Source organism: Zootoca vivipara, chromosome 3 (assembly GCF_965207765.1).
Source record: "Zootoca vivipara chromosome 3, rZooViv2.hap1.1, whole genome shotgun sequence".
Taxonomy (NCBI): domain Eukaryota; kingdom Metazoa; phylum Chordata; class Lepidosauria; order Squamata; family Lacertidae; genus Zootoca; species Zootoca vivipara.
In genome coordinates, this window is record NC_142586.1 from 41,126,116 (window position 1) to 41,143,717 (window position 17,602).

General features: G+C 40.3%; 1 protein-coding gene across 2 annotated transcripts in view; it reads right to left on the reverse strand.

Annotated features, from left to right (window-relative positions):
- The window catches only part of BACH2 (BACH transcriptional regulator 2), a 164,034-nt gene that overhangs the window by 128,505 nt on the left and 17,927 nt on the right, over positions 1-17,602 (reverse strand). Inside the window, exon 2 of one of the 2 annotated variants that reach the window (XM_088667210.1) lies at positions 16,074-16,178. The exons of the other annotated variant lie outside the window; for it this stretch is intronic. The gene's annotated coding sequence lies outside the window, so the exon portion shown is untranslated. The remainder of the gene's footprint in view (positions 1-16,073; positions 16,179-17,602) is intronic. 2 annotated transcript variants of the gene reach the window in all.

Consider the following 17,602-nt stretch of genomic DNA (forward strand, 5'->3'; position numbering starts at 1 on the left):
TTGCACTATGAGATACTGACCTTGGGAAATGGTTACCATTTACGGTTACCATTTACTTCAAGGGACTACAAATTAAACTGTGAAGCAGGCTTTGTACAGTATAAGAGAGTTCTCCACAATTCCTTAGAACTCAGAGTATAGTGGCTGTTCCTTTTACCTTGTCATCACAATTGAAATACTAGGCTGGAAGTAGCCAACATGGTATCCTCCAGATGTTGTATACAACCCCCACCACCCCAGCAAGCATCATCAAAGGTTAGAAATTGTGGGATTGTAGTCTTCACCATCTAGAAGGCACCAGGTTATCTACCCTTGCAGTAGACCTTAGATGACCCCCTTTTTTGCGCAGTCGTGTAATTTACCAGCTCAGGTCATTGAATTTGCTGGACCTGATGGGTCACTCTGTGGGGCCCTGATAGGACTTCTTCCACCTTCTCTTTGGCAAAGCTGTCTCAAGGTCACACTTCTTCCTCATTACACTTCTCACTGAATTGGGGCTGAAAAATCTCTAGCTCTTGTAATCTCTAGCTCTTTCTTAAGCCCTCCGCTTGCTAACTGTTTTGTAGCTCCTGTACCCCTTATGGACTGCTGGGAACTGTAGTACTGCAGGAATATCTATGAAGAAACTACACTGCAAACATCAAAGTCTCAATCTTCATATAACCCAGTTATTCCCGAGGGTCTAAAAGCAATTACCAAGGCAACACTAAGAAACAGGAGTACCCTTCACCAGCCCCTGCAACAGCAGAAGTGCTGACCTAAGTACCCACCTATAGTGTTTTGTAAATTCTACCATGTCATTATTTTAAGCACTGTGGGAAAGGCACTGGGCTTATGTGACTCCATAAATGCTGAGTCAACAAAACTAAAAATTAGCTAAAGTCTGGATATGCTACAATATTACTGTTTACAATGATTAAATTAATGGTACCGTTGTGGATTCCTGAAAGTTCAAAAAGTATAATGTTTTATATCCCCCAGGAGGAAAAATAAATCACATTGCACCACAACAGATGTGATTCCTTTTTTAACTAGAAACAAAGAATTACTTTCTCATAACTAGACAACCCTGCAACAAAATGGGCATAAAGAACTGATTCTACACACTTTGACATGCTCATAGAGAGCACCCTCTAATATTAACTGCTCTAACATTAACTGGTCTAATTCCCTGTGACTATCTAAGGAAGGAGACTCTTTGTTCAGTTTACACACAACACTAAGCCAAACTACGGCTAAGTAAGAATATGCAAGTGTTCTCACAATTTTCCTGAATCATAGTATTGTAGAGCCGGAAGGGACCCTGAGGATCATCTAGCCAACGTCCTGCAGCTATCCCATACAGGGATCGAACCTGCAACCTTGGCATTATCAGCACCATGCTCTAACCAACTGAGCTATCCAAGACACCGAAGCAGTATTATTATTATTATTATTATTATTATTATTATTATTATTATTATTATTTATTCTCTACATTTAAAATTCGATAATGGACCTTCTTATCAGTCATTTCTATTCAGCAATACCATCTACAGAAACTACAAAAACAGAGCCAACTTCATAAATTTCTGTGAGTGTTTCTGCATCTACATATTTTTAGCTAACCATATAATAAAAGTTTGGTTCATTATATAACTAAGACTTTTCAGAGAACCTATGTTAGCTAGGTGAGTTTCCTACCTATTAAAATAAGCAACCTGCCAGCTTTAATAAAATCTTACTAAAATCAACAAAATAAATGCCCTGCCCATGGAGTCTAAAGAAAACCACTCAACTGAAGTATACTGTATGTTGATCAGGATTGCTTCATAACCCTTAATAGAGAACTTGGCCTCTGCATGTGCTATGTCTGCCACCTCAGCTCAGCTTTCTTAGACTGCTGTAGCTTGGTGCACAAACCAATAACCTACTTGAATATTTTTGAGATCTTTTTTAAGACAGTAACTGCAATCTGGAATATGGCACTGCAATCATTTTAAAATAACTTCAGGTGAACATTAATGCCCATTGTTTCTGATTGGCTAATACATTCAAAAGGGATTAACGGATTGCAACAGTTTACACACTCATGAGTGAGCATATCTTTCTTTGCTGAAGACCAAGCACCTGGATCAAGTCATGGGTGTCCAACGTAAATGACAGTTTCCCCTTCAACAGAAATATTTGTCAAGTTCTATAGCAAACAAACTTCATTTTATCTGCTCGGTGGAATGAAGACTATTACAAAATTTCTGCACAGTGCCCTTAGACCAGGGGAAGGCTATGTGGTGCTCTCCATATGCTGTTGCACTGCATCTGCTGTCAGCATAGCCAATAGTCAGGGATGATGGGAATTGTAGTTCAGCCACATCTGGAGAGTACCATGTTGGCTACCCCTGCTTTAGATTATCTGCTGGAATTGATAATGTGTTAGGATACTAAATTAGAATGACCTAATCTGACCTCAGTAGAGACAGATGCTGCTACACTGATCTTGAAGAAAAAAATAACTGATTCAACAGGCAATGAAATTGTTTTTCAGACCCATCTGTTAGCAAGACAGTCTTAGTTAACACCTTGACCCAAGTTTGTGTTAATACCAATTTATTCATACAAACATTTTAACCCTGCCTTTCCTCCAACAAAATCCATGCTAGCTGACAATGTAAGATTGAAATAGAAATATGAGACGAGATAAACACCCACCCACACCCCCAAAAAATCCAACAAAACAACAGATAGCAAAGTGAAAATAAAAAGCATCCATTAAGCGCAATTTTCGGCTCAGGGTAAAACACTTAAAAAGACACAAAGCTGAACAGCATGGAAGAAAAGCACAGGGGAAAAGGGGGGAAACAAGAGGCAAGGTGAACATAACTTGGTTGGAAATTCTAGAGCCTGGAGATGGCTACTGAGAAGGCCCCCTTCTTAGCGGAACCCAAATATGCTCCTGAGGCACACAAGGTTTCTAAAGAATTAGTCAACATATGCCTGTACAGAAGACTGTACAAACTAGTCCCAAACTGTGAAGGCCACTGTGAATTGGGTCCAGAAACTAATCAGAAGCCAATGTAGTTGTTTCAATAATGTGGGTGAAGAAGCAATTGTCTGGCATGCCAATTTAAGAAAGCTGAACTGATTAAGTTTACATACGAGTAAAAACATATCTCTGTATGGTACCTCAGGTTGCAACTTACTTTGCCCTTCTGGATGTGGGGTTCTTCTAGTGCTCTTTGCTGGCCAGAGCAGTGGGTGGTTCTGCTGGACTACAAAACCCATCATCCTTGACCACTGGCTGTGCTGGGTGGGGGGCTGATGGGAATTGGGAGTCCCACAACATCTGAAGGGCAAGTTCCCCATCCCTATTCTAGCTTGACAAGTGGCTATGTGTCTCTGTGTGTTCTTTCTCTGTAGTGCTCCGGCTCTTAAAATTCCAAGCAGAAACATGTTTTTCAAACTACTGCATTCAGGTAGCAGGTAGCTAGCTAGTGTGCCTACTGCCCCAACCAATTTAAAAACCACTGTTAAAATGGAAAGCTGTTCCCAAACTTTTCATTAATGTAATCTGGCTATTTGTCTGCTACTATCTTCCTAACACATTTTATAGTAAAGACACAAGCTCCCTGTATGTGAAAAGAGAGAGAAAGAAATCTGCTTTAACTACAGCACTGAGTATAATCCAGAAACAGAAGTTTAAAATCCCTACATACTTACAAGCTTTTGAAGTATAATGCATGTAATTTCAAAATGTAATAGTTTAACTTGCTTTCAAGCCAAAAGTGAGAACACATTCCTCAACTTAACAGCTGCCGAGAAGGTTTATTCTACTGGCCATGTGCTCTTTTTAAAAGACTAAAACACTTCCACACACTATACTTCCATTAACACATGGGGGGGGGGAGCTCAAGTAATATCACAACATAGAAATCACGGTCACTAACTGTCAATAGCACAACTTGTACAGCTTAGCATTCTAGCTAAACATGAAGATGTATTTGCAGAATGCAGATAGGTGTCAGCACCAAAGTCTCTGGCAGCATTCCGGTAGCAACCTCAGTACGCCACGTCCTATGACATCATTGTGACATAATAATTTTTGTGTTAAGATATATGTGTATAAAAATATGAACACACACACACACACACACACACGTGTGTGTGTGTGTGTGTTATACACCCGGGGGGGGGGGGCAAGACCATCACTTGCAGATTACAAATGGCATCTCAACAGCTGAAAGAGGAAAGGCTCCTTTCATTTGCAGTTCTGAATGAGATCCAGTGATGGAAACTTTTCCTGTCTTTCCCCTTCTCTTTGCAGTCCTTGCACCACTATAGAGATTTCAAAACATGCAGAGCAACTTTTCGGGAGAATATGGGAGACATCAAAGTTCTGCTCATATTAATTCTAGATCCAATTTGTGGTCTAAGGTATTGCACCATGCAATGTCTTTTGTATACCATGGCACAAATCTTCACAGCAATATGTCAAGGCACTCCTCCAAGATGTTCTGTCCTCTATCCCACAATGTCTAGCCTCACAAGCCAGTTCCTGGATTTAACAGACAGGGCTGGGATGAGCGCAAAATATAGCAGATAGCCACACAATGTGATGGAGACTATACCTTCAAAATACCCCTCTCCCCTCCCCTACAATTTTATAGGTGTCCTGCTATAAGACAGCGTATTGTAACCCAAGCTCCCCAACAGTTTTGACACTACGTACAGGAATTTTGAGAAGGAGAGCTTTAAACCAAATGCTAACCAAATGTGTTTTGGTTCATCCCTTGTTGATGTTCAGTATGAGAGTAGGAAATAAAGTTGGTTTTGGAGTACCGTAGGTATTTTTCTCTCTACTCACTTCCCAAGCACAAGGAAAGCAATGTGTTGAATCAAAGTGCCCGCAACTGCAAAGATTCCTCTTACACAACAGAGGATGCAGTAACTCCCAAATCCCACGCTGTAAACTCCTTTTGGCTCCTATAAATAGGAACTTGCAACAAACCAGTGGGGTGGGCTTCTTTTAGAAAGCAAAATGATGGAAAGTGCCAGTGGGTGTGTGGACCTAGGCAGGTGCTAGTCTGGATCTCAGCCAATGAAACTGCTTTACTGATCTGCTTCACTTATTATACTGATAGCATGTTATCAAAGCACAGCTGCATAGAGAAAGTAAGTTTTAGCTTCAGCTAGCTGTTCACACTGTGGATTATGAACATACCAGTTTTCTTTAAATATCCATCCAGTGTTAGTTCCCTATGGCTATCTGCATCTATGAACAAGTGATTTAACGCAATTATCCTCAAAGTAACGATAAGTGGGCAGTCATGCGAATTTGCAACTTATTGGTTTAAAGCATGAAGTTAAACAAGCGAGAGAAACCAAATAACAATGATTCAGTGTTAGACCATATGCGTTGTAAGATATGAGTATTATAAATATAACATAATCTCATTTAAAGGGGGTTGTGCAACTCATATGTTTTACAAATATGTATAGACAGTAATCTTGTTAAGTTGACTCTCTGAGTTTTATTCCATTAACAGGAGACATTGCTACTTTTGAGACAAAGTGTCTGAATAATGGAATTTGTTTGAAGTCATTTGCTTACATTCCAAGAACACAGGAAGACAAGACAGCTGTGATCCAAGCCTGCCAAGAGAGACTGACATGTTTCAGGATCATCCTTGTATTTTTCCACAAGGCCCAAGACCAAGAATGAAGACAATATTTCATGCTTTACTCTTTTTCACACTTTACAAAATCAGTCACTACACCATTGGAACAAGTTAATCCTTCCACAAAGAAAGAATCTGATGTTGCTTGGAGCCATGCGCTACCAAAGTTAAAATCTTGGCATGTCTATGAACAGACTCGTGGTGGCTTTAAGCAACCCACTATGTCTCAAGCCATTGTACAAAGGCCATTATATGCTATGCAAGTCAAGTGCTTTGCATGAACACTGTGCATTTCCCATTATTCTCTTCACCTGTAGCTACATGGATATGTCAAAAGTTTTATTTTTGAGGTAGGGTGGGGACAAGAACCACGAGTGGAAGGAAACAGTGGGTTGAATCAGATTATCTTTTTCTCTCATTCCAACAAGAGGTGCCTTTAAAAAAAAGTCATCCAAAAATGTGAATAAAATGGGGTCACCTTGTTTCATGGCACTTACCACGTGACAGACATCACAGCGAAATCAGATTACTGGGTCTCCTTTTAGACAATTTAATTCCAGTTTGTTTCTACCATCTCACAATTGCCAGAGTCCACATTTGTTGGACAAAACTCCTAATTGCAAGAATCCTGTCTTTCATAACTAATACTACCTAAGAATCAATCACATATTGAACTTTTGCATATCTAGTGACATTTTGGAGACTTGTTTCATTGCTTGTTTGCCTGCATGCATGTATACAACCCAACTATCTAGTAACCTCTAGGTTAAATTACTGTAATGCATTATATGTGGGGCTGCCTCTGAAGACGATTCAGAAACTTCAGCTGGTGCAGAATTTGGTAGCCAGGTTGCTCACCAGGGCTGGCCCAACTGACTGTATTGGCTGCCAATCAGTTTCTGGGCCCAATTCAAAGTGCTGGTTTTGACATCTAAAGCCTTAAATGGCTGAGGACCACAATACCCCAAGGACTATCTCTCCCCATATGAACCAACTCAGACCCCAAGAACTGAGACCCTTCTTTGTGTGTCGCATCCACAACATGTCTCATACACTGCCTTTCACAGATTTCCCTGTAACTGAGAAATGGGAACAGCTTTTGCCTTCTATCTTTAAGCTCGGTTAGAGTGTTCTTTGAATGACATTTAAAAATTTGTAATCTCTGTTATTCAGTATGCCTGCAACCTGCTTAAATCCAGGATGAAGTGGAGGAGAGAAAACACTGTGGTCTACAAAGCAGAATAAGAAGCCCTATTGTTAGGCCATCCATCCCTGCATTGGAAGAATGTGTAAGGAATGCGGACATTGATCATATTTCCAAGGTAGGTACCAGCTGAAAGTGGTAAGTTTCAGTAAAGAAGCCTATGGAAACACAAGGGCCCAGCCCCAGCCCATTCCTACTTAACCCTCCCCCAAAATAAAATCTTGCCTCAAATCTGGCCACAGCCAACATTTCATACTTTCGCAAGAAACTCCCAGAATAAAAGGGAGGGAGTAGAGAATCCATAAATCTCAGCAGGCTGGTAATGGGAAACCGAATGTGTTAGCTGCTAGGTCATACCACTGAGCCTATTAAATACCAAGCGACATTTGGACAGAATTTCACAGCCTGGTTAGGATGGTCCACTGTCATGTTTTCAGCAGTTTGGGTTTCTAAAAAGCACAACATTAAATATATAGAGAGACAGAGAAAGAGAGAGAAATGCAAGTGATACAGCTGAAATAAAATGCAATGAAATAAAACATGCCAGCTCCAAAATACTTATATCCTATGCAGGTTAGGTACTTCCAAGAAAAAATCTTGGAAATGAGGAACACTCTAAAGGCTTAGGAGCTGACTTGCTTATCTATTTTGGGAGAAGTAAACCAGAGGAATTCCCAATTTAGCTACACAGAGATTTCCTAGTCAACAACACTCTAGTGCTTGGCATGGAATGAAGCACCACCACCAGTTTTAGAATGAAAGTATGGCCTGGCTGGCATCCGGGAATGATGTTTAGAGGCCAGAGACATGTGCATTACCAAATAAGTCTATTTAAGCAGGCACTAGAAGGCAGAGAAGTCAGCAGCTACTCCTTCCCAATTCTAGAGCAGAATCACCTTCTAATCAAGAAAGGCCTTCTCTCATAGCAAAGTCTGGAGTTCAGAAAACTTATTTTTATTAGACAAGGCAAAGTGATACCTACAGAGAGTCAAACTGGTTACAGGGGGAAGGGGTCTAGAATGAAATTCTTCACAAAGTAACGAATGAATGTCAATAGAGAGAAAATGTGGGAAAATATACGTTTTTGGTAAAAGGCACTGACTTATACTTGAGGTAGAATACAGGATGCAGGACAGCTGTTTTGAACTGATGCAGTAGAGGAATCAATTCACACAGTACTTTCACTGCAAATAGTGCTTTCCTTAATTTGAACATCTTGTGCATAAACATTGTTGAAGGAAAAAAATACCAATCCTTGTCTGCAGAATGTCTTCCATATGCAGAAGCCATTTTTTACACAGCCAGAAGTCCACAATTTGTTCAGGGACTTTTACATCCAGAAGTGGACATGCACATTTGGTCCATTTTCTTTTTCTGCTCATAGCCCCCTGTACCCTGGTTTTTATATACTTGGCCCTCTCAACATCCGCTAAAATGGCCATAGGACACAGATATGCACAATTTATAGATGGGGAACATATGTACAAAGCCCCATAGGCATATTATGTCCTTCTCTTCTGGACGGGGTTATACTCCCCTTATAAGAACAGGTTTGTAGCTTGAGCGCATTCCCAGACTTGTGAGCAGCAATGCTTTTGCCCCACTTTGACTGGTGCACCGGAGATGTCCTGTCTTGGCAATTTCAGTAACACAGGATCATGGTCATGCATGAATTAGTTACTGGAGGTGTGTGTCAGATTTGGACAAAGCTCAAGACCCAAAAGTTGGGTGCCTTGGAGAAAATACTGGCTTGTCAGACAGGCCCGGTTCCAGGTGTACTCCCGGTGGCGCAGGGCGCCGGGCCAGCAGGGGGGGCGCTGCGCGGCAAAGCCGCGCAAAACCCATACTGCACTCTGCGAGGGCGGGGACGCCGGAGCAATCTCCGCGCCTCAGTGCCAGGGTGCCCGACCTGCTCGAGACGGCCCTGTTGTCAGAGGTGAAGCAGCTGCACAAGTAGGGAGCCCTGAAGTGCTTTGTGGTATCTTGACAATGCAGACATTTTAAAAAATGCAGTAGACAAGTGGCCGCTGAAATCAAAAGTAATGTCTCCAAGTTTACCATAGTGGCACAACACTAAGATGGGGTGATGCAAAGCAAACATCAGAGCAGATGGAGAATGGGGTGAGAGCCCTCTTTGCGACTGACAGATCAGAAGGAATGTTTTAACCTTGAAAGTTAATCCTTTTAGTTCTTCGCACCTCAAAATCAACTTTAAACATGCATGCCTAGCACAAAAGCCCCTGAACCTATTTCTCTGCAATTTGGAAGGTTTCTTAACCAGGGGCAGCTGTCTCATGTCTGTATTTTTCAGACACAAAACATTAGGCAAGATTAAGAGATTCCCTTTTTATCCACCCTAAAACTAAGTTTCTCCTGTGGAAAAAGCATTGCAGCTATACTTCTGAAATTTGGCAGGATTCGTGTGCTCGGAAGGGGTAACCTTGCCTGGAAATTTCATCAAATTCAGTCCCAAATTATGGGTGCTTCCTTTTTAAAACAAACTTTAGGAGTATCTAGCACAAAACCTCCTGGACCTATTTACCTATAAATGTGTAAATCTAAATACCAGAAGAAATCCATCTACTGTACTCTGATAATCAGAAATGATATCACAAACAGAAATGAGGTGTGAATTTTGGATGCAACTGCTTTCATGATTACTAACTCAATCCTGTACTCTGTACTTGGAAGTCCAACTGATTAACAAGGGGGCTTACTCCAAACTAAGTTGTATGGTTTGGAAATTAAATGCAGATCTTGAATCTCATGCTCATTTTCCCAGCCATTTCTTTTGAAATGTTCAGCATTAAATATTACATTTTTAAACACTTGAAAATGATGAATAGCTGTCAACTACGTTCAAACTCAATAACCAAAAAGGAGAAAGATTAAAAAGATCACAAGTTATTCTATTCTAACTACGACTGCACAATAAACTGCCTTTTGTGTACACAAACAAACGCGCACACACACACACTATTTCCAAGTGCAATGAAAGACATGAAACTGCGTAGAGTGACAAGTATTTCAGCATTCATGAAGGCAGTGTGTTGCTGAATTAAACATTTTTCAAGAGGGGACCTTTTTAAAAGCATCCTTGTGTTAACCCTACAATATGCGTTAAGCCGGGTTAAAAAATCAAAACAAAAAAAATCAAAAATGCATTTACGGAAAGCAGCAAAACTGCTTCAGAATGCATTATTCCCACCCTACAGAAATGCCTCCTGCAGTGAGACATAAACATACCACGTTCAACAGAGCACTAATCACAATTGAACTGTTAGCTGGAGAAAATTTAGTTTTGCCAGTACCAAGATACTATTTTAGGTGCTAGAAAAATTGGATCTCCCAGCAACGGCAACATATGGAGAGATATGTGCATCCATGCAACAACTGGGAAACTGCTATGTGACGCAGGGGGAGAGGATTGAAGTCACGGTAGCATATTTTGTGCATGAGCATTTTGCAGATTATTATTATTATTATTATTATTATTATTATTATTATTATTATGCAAAACTTAGTAGCCAGCAAGATTCACCAAGAGCAAATTGAAAGGAGAAATTGGGGGAGGTTCCTCTAAGAATATCAGAGGAACTATTTATCTGCCCCATCCCAGGCACACTTTCTTCTAGATCACAATGCATCCTGACCCTTGCTAGTGTGTTTGTGCTAATCATTCCCTCTAATAGCAAACTCAGGCTGTTGAGTGGCTATCAGTCTGGAAGCAAAATGGGGTCAAGCAGAAGTATAGCCATTGTTTCTACCCACTTAGGGGACTCCCTATATAGGAAGGAATAGAGATGTTTGTAAATTACAATGTTGCTTTCAACATTTTTTAAAAAGCTTCAATTCAAGAGCCTGGGAGTTTACAAAATGCTGATGGCAGCTAAGCCTAGAATAATAATAATTTTAATAATAGAAGGGAGATGGAGGGAAGAATCTGAAGAAGCTGCTCTCAGCCATAGACTTAATTGGGCAGGCAGACTGCGTGAGCCCCAATTAAGTCTATTGCAGAGAGCACCAGAAACAGAACATTATGAGATCAGTTGAACGTCTGCACATACACAGGGAAACACAGCACACAGGGAAAGAATTACCGGTAGCTGGCTGAAGCCCTAACAGTTAATCACAAGTATACTGGTAGTTAATGTAGTGATGATGCATTCTATGAAATCTGAAAAGGAACATACAGATATGGTTCAGTTTCCAAAACAGTGCTCTTCCCTCCACAATATAAAGTGTTCAGATTTGGCACTAGCAATCCTCTAGTACAAAATAGCAAAGCAGGAGAAAGCTTGGAATAGCTGGCGGAGGAAAAAAGGCATATTTTCCTTTCCTACTCCAGAGACTCCCCACTTCTCCATTCTACAAGGCTCCTTTTCCAGACTGTTTTGATTCCTGAATGCAAGATACACTTCAATATTTTGTTGCAGTGCCCACTTGAAAATTATAACAGCAAGCTCCCCTATAAGATGGTATGCCATATTCTAGGTCTGATTCAGTAGGGAAAATAATAATAATTATAAACTTGCCAAAAGATGTTGCCATATATACCCAATTTACTTGAAGGAGTGCTCCCATTCAGGAGGCCCCAAAAGGTGAAGCAGGAGCATAATAGTTTGGAGCTGCTATTCAACAAAATTACTCCTGGTTTCATTCTGCTGTTGAATTTGTTTTGTTTCTTATTTCATGTTTTTAGGCTTTTATCTCATCGTCTTCATTTCACCTTCCTGTAAACTGCCCACCAAATTTTGTGATTGGGTCGTCCATGAATAAATAAAATGAGAGAGGCTGGGAAAATGAGCAGCAGAAAACAGCAGAAAAGTAGACCACTATGTGTTTTCAGTCCTTCTCCTTCCCAAAACAAGGCACATGCACACAAACACACAGTCTCTCTTATTTATTGGAGTAAAAAAAAGACATGTTTCCGGTATACAGATTGCTTTTTCCTTTTTTTTGTAATGTTTTTAAGTTGCTCTTCATGAAGCCTTATGTACAGCATCAGGCTTAATTTCAAACAAGTGTAAGAAAAAATAGATTATAGTGCCATCCACCTGCTGTGTACATATTTTCTTTTTCAAAAAAACCTACTGCTAATTTGGTCTACCAATATGTATGCTTTCAAACTGCTGTTAAATCACCAGTCCAACAGGAATTTTCAATCCTACTGAGAAACAGTTTTTGATTCGCCTTGATCTAATGGAAACAATGTACAAATGAGGAGTCAAAAAGAAGAAGCCAGTCCCTGCCTCACCCTCACCCCCAGCCAGCTTAATTCTCCAAGCCCCAGGGGGCAAGTATACCCGGCTGCCCTCCGCCTGCCCATCCTGCATGGGTCTGGGAGTGGAGAAGCCTTCCTCCAAAAAATGAGGAAGAGAATTGTGAGGGGTTCTGTTAAGGGTCAGACATAATACTTTACAAGTGGAGGGTGCCCTATGATGAAAGGGACCTGAGTGGAATCTACACACATATAAAAACCATTCTGAAAATATTGTTTTTAAAAAGTGTTTTTAAAAATACACTGAATTTTCCATAAGGCTCACCTTCGCCATCCAGTGTCACATTGTACACTGCACTTAAAACACACTTTAAAACATTTTATTTGCAGCTGTATAGCTGAGTCCCTGGACTTTCTCACAGAGGAATAAAGGACTCTTCAGAACCTCTCAGCAAATGACAGAGGATATGGGTTTCCACTGAGCCTAAACCTTATAGTGAAGGGAAATCAGTGAGTAATCTCATACAGAAGTCCAACTGCATCACAGGTTTCTCCCTCACTACTACAGCCCATAAAAGGTATCACACCAGCTCTCCAGAATGGTGGGACAAGGCACAAATGACTAAAGCGGGTGGAAGGAAATCAAGAGTATCTACCTTGCACAAGCAGAAATGACTTCTATTGATGCAATGCAGAGCACCTTTGGATCTTAGCCAAAGTCACCCTGGCTCAAATCAATCCACTATTCTGGATCAAAATATTTATAGATGATTTAATACATATTTCACTCAAGTAAAAAAAAAGGGGGGGGGAGCTGTTTGAAACCAAAAACTCACTCGACCAAAACAGTGAAAGAAAAAGCACAAATCAAACCTGCTCTAATACAAAGTATATGCCAACAAACAGTAGCATTTCTTACAGTGTGTGCCAAAGGATGTGGGTGTTGTGCCTCTCCCACAGCTTCTCCTCCTTTCACCCCACCCACATCTGGCCACCTGTAACTGTCTCAGAGGAAGCCAGCAGTCTCCCACGTAATTTCCAGCTGCACAGCAACAACCACAGAGTACGCACATCGCCATAAGCATCTGCACAAAGAGTTGTGTAAAGGGCAAATCATTGTCACAAAACTGTTTTCCTACCATTTATTAACCTGAACGAGGGTGTTTTGCTTTGTTTTTTAAAGACTATCTCAACAGAATATTGGGAAATTAATTTTAAGCAGGACAGAACTTATCTTCCATAAAGGTACAGAGTAATGTTGACTTTAAAATATATATACTAAACACACAGAGAGACAAGCAATGAGATTTTGCTCTTCTGACGAGTCTTTTCCACTGGTGAACAAATTACATTTGGGAGGGTGGTGTTAGGAAAAATTAGCTTCCTTTTTACCTTCTGGTGTCATGATTCACAATACTTCCCCCCTCCCCCACAGGCTTTTTTAAAAGTAGAACCTCTAGTCGTAGACTATAGGATTTTACATGTGGGTTTTTTAAATGTAAACTCGCCTCTCTTTTTTGGTCTCTTTTTGCATGTCCTCTCCAATTCCATGTTAGAATTAGTCAGTGTATTGTTACTAACAAGACAACCAACAACATGGGCTGGGCTGCACTGCACAGTGAAAAAGTTTAACCCATATACCGTGATCTCACCCTGAATCACACCACCCAGCTGTTATTTCCAAAAATGTTGGGTCGAAAACGCACATATGTATCTCTAGTCATAACGTGTAGTCTTACCCCGACACAAAAAATGTTGAAATTATTCTCCTTCATTTTCCCACTGAATCTAAATATTTCAAAGCTATAATCAGTAAGAATATTATCATTACAATGCCCCTTCAGCTACTTCCTATCTTCCCCACTGTTCTCCTTCCTTGATCCCTTTAGCAAGTCCAGTCATGGTCTTCCAGTGACGTCCTTTTCAACAAGTGGGTATCAGGTGGGGGAATCAATTCTTTAAAAACCACCAAATGAGACTGTGCCAGCATTCATACAACACAGTAACCAATAGTTAATAGTTTACCTAAACATATAGATGGCCCCAGCTTCCCTTCTTTCCTAGTGCAATCAGCAGATCATAACATCTGAGACTGTGGTTTGTTATGCTCTTAACAACCCCTGACTGGTAAAACCAAGTTTCCTTTTATGACTTACCAATCACGGTTGTTCAGTGCAAAACTCTGGTTCAGACGTATCACTAAGTTAAGGCTTGTTATCTGCTTCTAGCAGAGGAGCAAAGAGGGATGCAATCTTTGAGCTCACAGTGACCATTAGGCATAGGTTACCATGAAGAGGAAAGTGGCCTGGGCCAATATGGATTAATTTTTCCTTAACATTTGTTGCCGTTAATAGCAAAACAGGTTGGCTAATGAAGGGTAGACAAAGGCTTATTTCATCTTCTATTCTTGTAAGATGCATCTGAGTGATTCAGCCACTAGTCTAAAGCCCATTTTTTCAGGGGCTTTGCTTCACATAACACTTCACCTACCAAAATGCTCTCAATGTTACTAAAGTACGGGCACCTTAATTTTGAAGGGTCAGCCATCTCTGATGCAAAAGGCTACTTTATTTGTTACTGTCACAGAGGATGCATTGCGACTACTCTAGAGTAATGACTCTCCAGACTTTTGCCTTTTCATGCTTTTATTGAGTGCAGGCTATATACAGTTACCTTTATATTTTGTCTTACCTGTGGGAGCATTTCTGTCTTACAGAAATCTTGACCAGGGTCACTTTAGTTACTATACAAACAAAATTGAGATTGCAGAAAATTAAAGAGGTGCCATCTTGTGAAAATTGGCTATGTAACCAAGTTCTAGATGGACCCTTCAGACACACGTTTAGGAGAAGTTTTGCCTGTTTGCATTATTTCAGAAAAGATGTGAAGGCTTTCAAGTCCCGGCAAACAATATAAATTGTTTAGACAAGCCCAAATAATCTATGGAGATGGTTTGCAGAATCACTACAGTATTAAGAGAATGCTTGGAAAATGCTTTATATTTCAAAAAGTCCAGAGATGTCCCACTGCTACGAGGCATATATGCGTGTAATATCAAAGGGAGAAAGAGAACTTTGGACAAATTAAAAAGAAAAGCAAACATTTAAATGCCATTTTTAACTGCTATGTTTCACTCGAGCGATTATTTAAAGTAGTGGTTTATCCAACTGAATAGAACTGCACCTGCAAAGTGAATCACTGACTAGGCTGCCAGCTCTGCAAATTGCAACCAAAAAGGATATTCGTTTGAATGCTTACATTATAGAGTCAACCACAAAATATTTATTTATTTTTAAAGGGCCCTCATATCTCTTCCAAATTCACTTCTGAATGCGTTGAAAGGTATTTCAGCCAAGAAACTGCCTCAGTATAGGGCTTCACTACAATGTTGTTGTTGTTTTTAAAATTTGTTTTTGTGATCTTTGATTCTGCTAGTGATTGCCACATTCACTTGGTTTTTAAAAACAATACCTAATGTATTATGAGCTTAAACTATTGATATAGAAATTACCAACTATGCAATTTTATGTTTAATGGACTATGAGACCCTCATGAAAAATAAGACTCCCCCCCCCAAACAAACTCCCACTTTAACCGAGGAAATAGCCCAATAGCCTTCCCTCCAAAGAGAAAAGATTCACAATGAAGCATATTTTACAGTATTTGTTAGAATTTCAATGGAAAGAAATAAAGAAAGAAAAGCTTTCTAGCATGAATTTCAAACATTTGTTGTTGGCATCTGTCTGTCTCAAGAGACAATGGAGTGCACTTGAGGGGGTGAAGTCAAACCACTGTGTTAGCAGAACCAAAATGACCTTCCCGGGGCACAAGTCTGGGTAGTGTGTATGGAGGTCCTGGGCTGCCCAGACAACAACCCCCCCGCCCCAAGCAATCATTACGTAAAGCCAGCAATCACCACATATTGATACACATTGAAGAAATTAAGATCCTGGAAAGGGATTTCATTCTGAACGAAAAACAAAACAAACCCTACCTGGAAAGAATGGCTTTTAAGAAATCCAGGATCTGCAGCGTTTTTGAGAGTTTTCTCCAGGGTACAAATGCTTTTCCAAGTTCAAGAGTTCATGTAGGAGGGTCACTTATGGAAACATAATTAAAAATAAAAGGTTGTGTCTAACTGCAGAACCACTCTACTCCCCACAATATCGTTATTAAAACACACCATTATGAATCATCGTAGACTTGTTGACACTACATCCAAAGTATTCACATTAGCAGTAAATTATTTCTCTTCATATTAGCCTTTTAGTGCTAGGGTCACCAACATGGTGCCCATAGTCTCAATGGTACCCTTGAGGAATTTGTCTGACGCCAGCAAAGCTTGCATGCTTTGTTATGAGCTGGCAAAGGTGGTTACTACATCCCAACCTGGAAACTACGTAGAACAGAGGGAAGAAGATGAAAGGGTGATACCCTTTCCCACCAGGGCTCAGCAATATCTGGTTTTCAAGATCACGATATATCACCAGTTAAACATCACAATATATTGATATATCACAATGTTTGAAATAAGGATGGAACTATGAAGAGGCAAATTCTCCATATAGTCGGGGTATGTGTGTCACTGTAGCATGTGCTCAGATTAACTAGATCAGCTTGGAAATGTGAGAAATATCCAAACGTCAGATGGAAAAAGGATGTATTAGAAGATAGGCTTGCTGTTACTTCATAATGCACGTTAACAAAGACTCAAAGAGCATGTGGAAATATTTGTGCATTTAGCAAGCCTTTCAAAACTGAAATAACCACTTCTAACCCCAAACACAATATCCCTGTGCATAAGAAAATACAATGAAACCTCACAAGCATAAAAAGAGCAGCGTGCAGTAAGAAGAGTGCCATTTGGTAGTGACGTCAGTTATCCTAAGATTTGGAACTCAGCAAAAAGTGTTCTCTATAAGACTATAGGCATACACACAGAAGCTCAAAAATGGCTTCTTTGCTATTTTGCCAAAAAAGCTCAACAACTTTGGGCCGAACTAAAGCTCAATAACTCCCTCGCCCCCACCCCGAAAAAAGGAAAGCTCAACAACTTTTCTGTCTGGATTTCCACTAAGAAACCCTAAATTTTGTTTCCTGAGGAACAACAGCAAATGCCTTCACCATCACTAGTCAAGCTGCAGGTTAGCCAAGGCTAATCATCAAATTATTTCTGAGCCTGAAGCAGAAAGTGCCTCTCCTCAGGAGTAGAAATACAGTAAGTGAAACAACAAAGAATCTGCCACCCTTTCATGACAGAAGAAGAAGAAGAAGAAGAAGAAGAAGAAGAAGAAGAAGAAGAAGAAGAAGAAGAAGAGGAGGAGGAGGAAGTTTCCCGCAGCCTAACGGCAGGGTAAATCTCACTGGCTGCTTTTCTAGCTGTGTTGTTCATCTTGATTTGCTTTTTCTCATAATTGTCCTTTTTTCATCCACAATGCCATAATGGGCAACTGGCCACTAGAACACAGATGCACAATGACTGGAGAAAGTTGGCCAGCTGCTCCTGTTCTCCTTTGTGTTTTG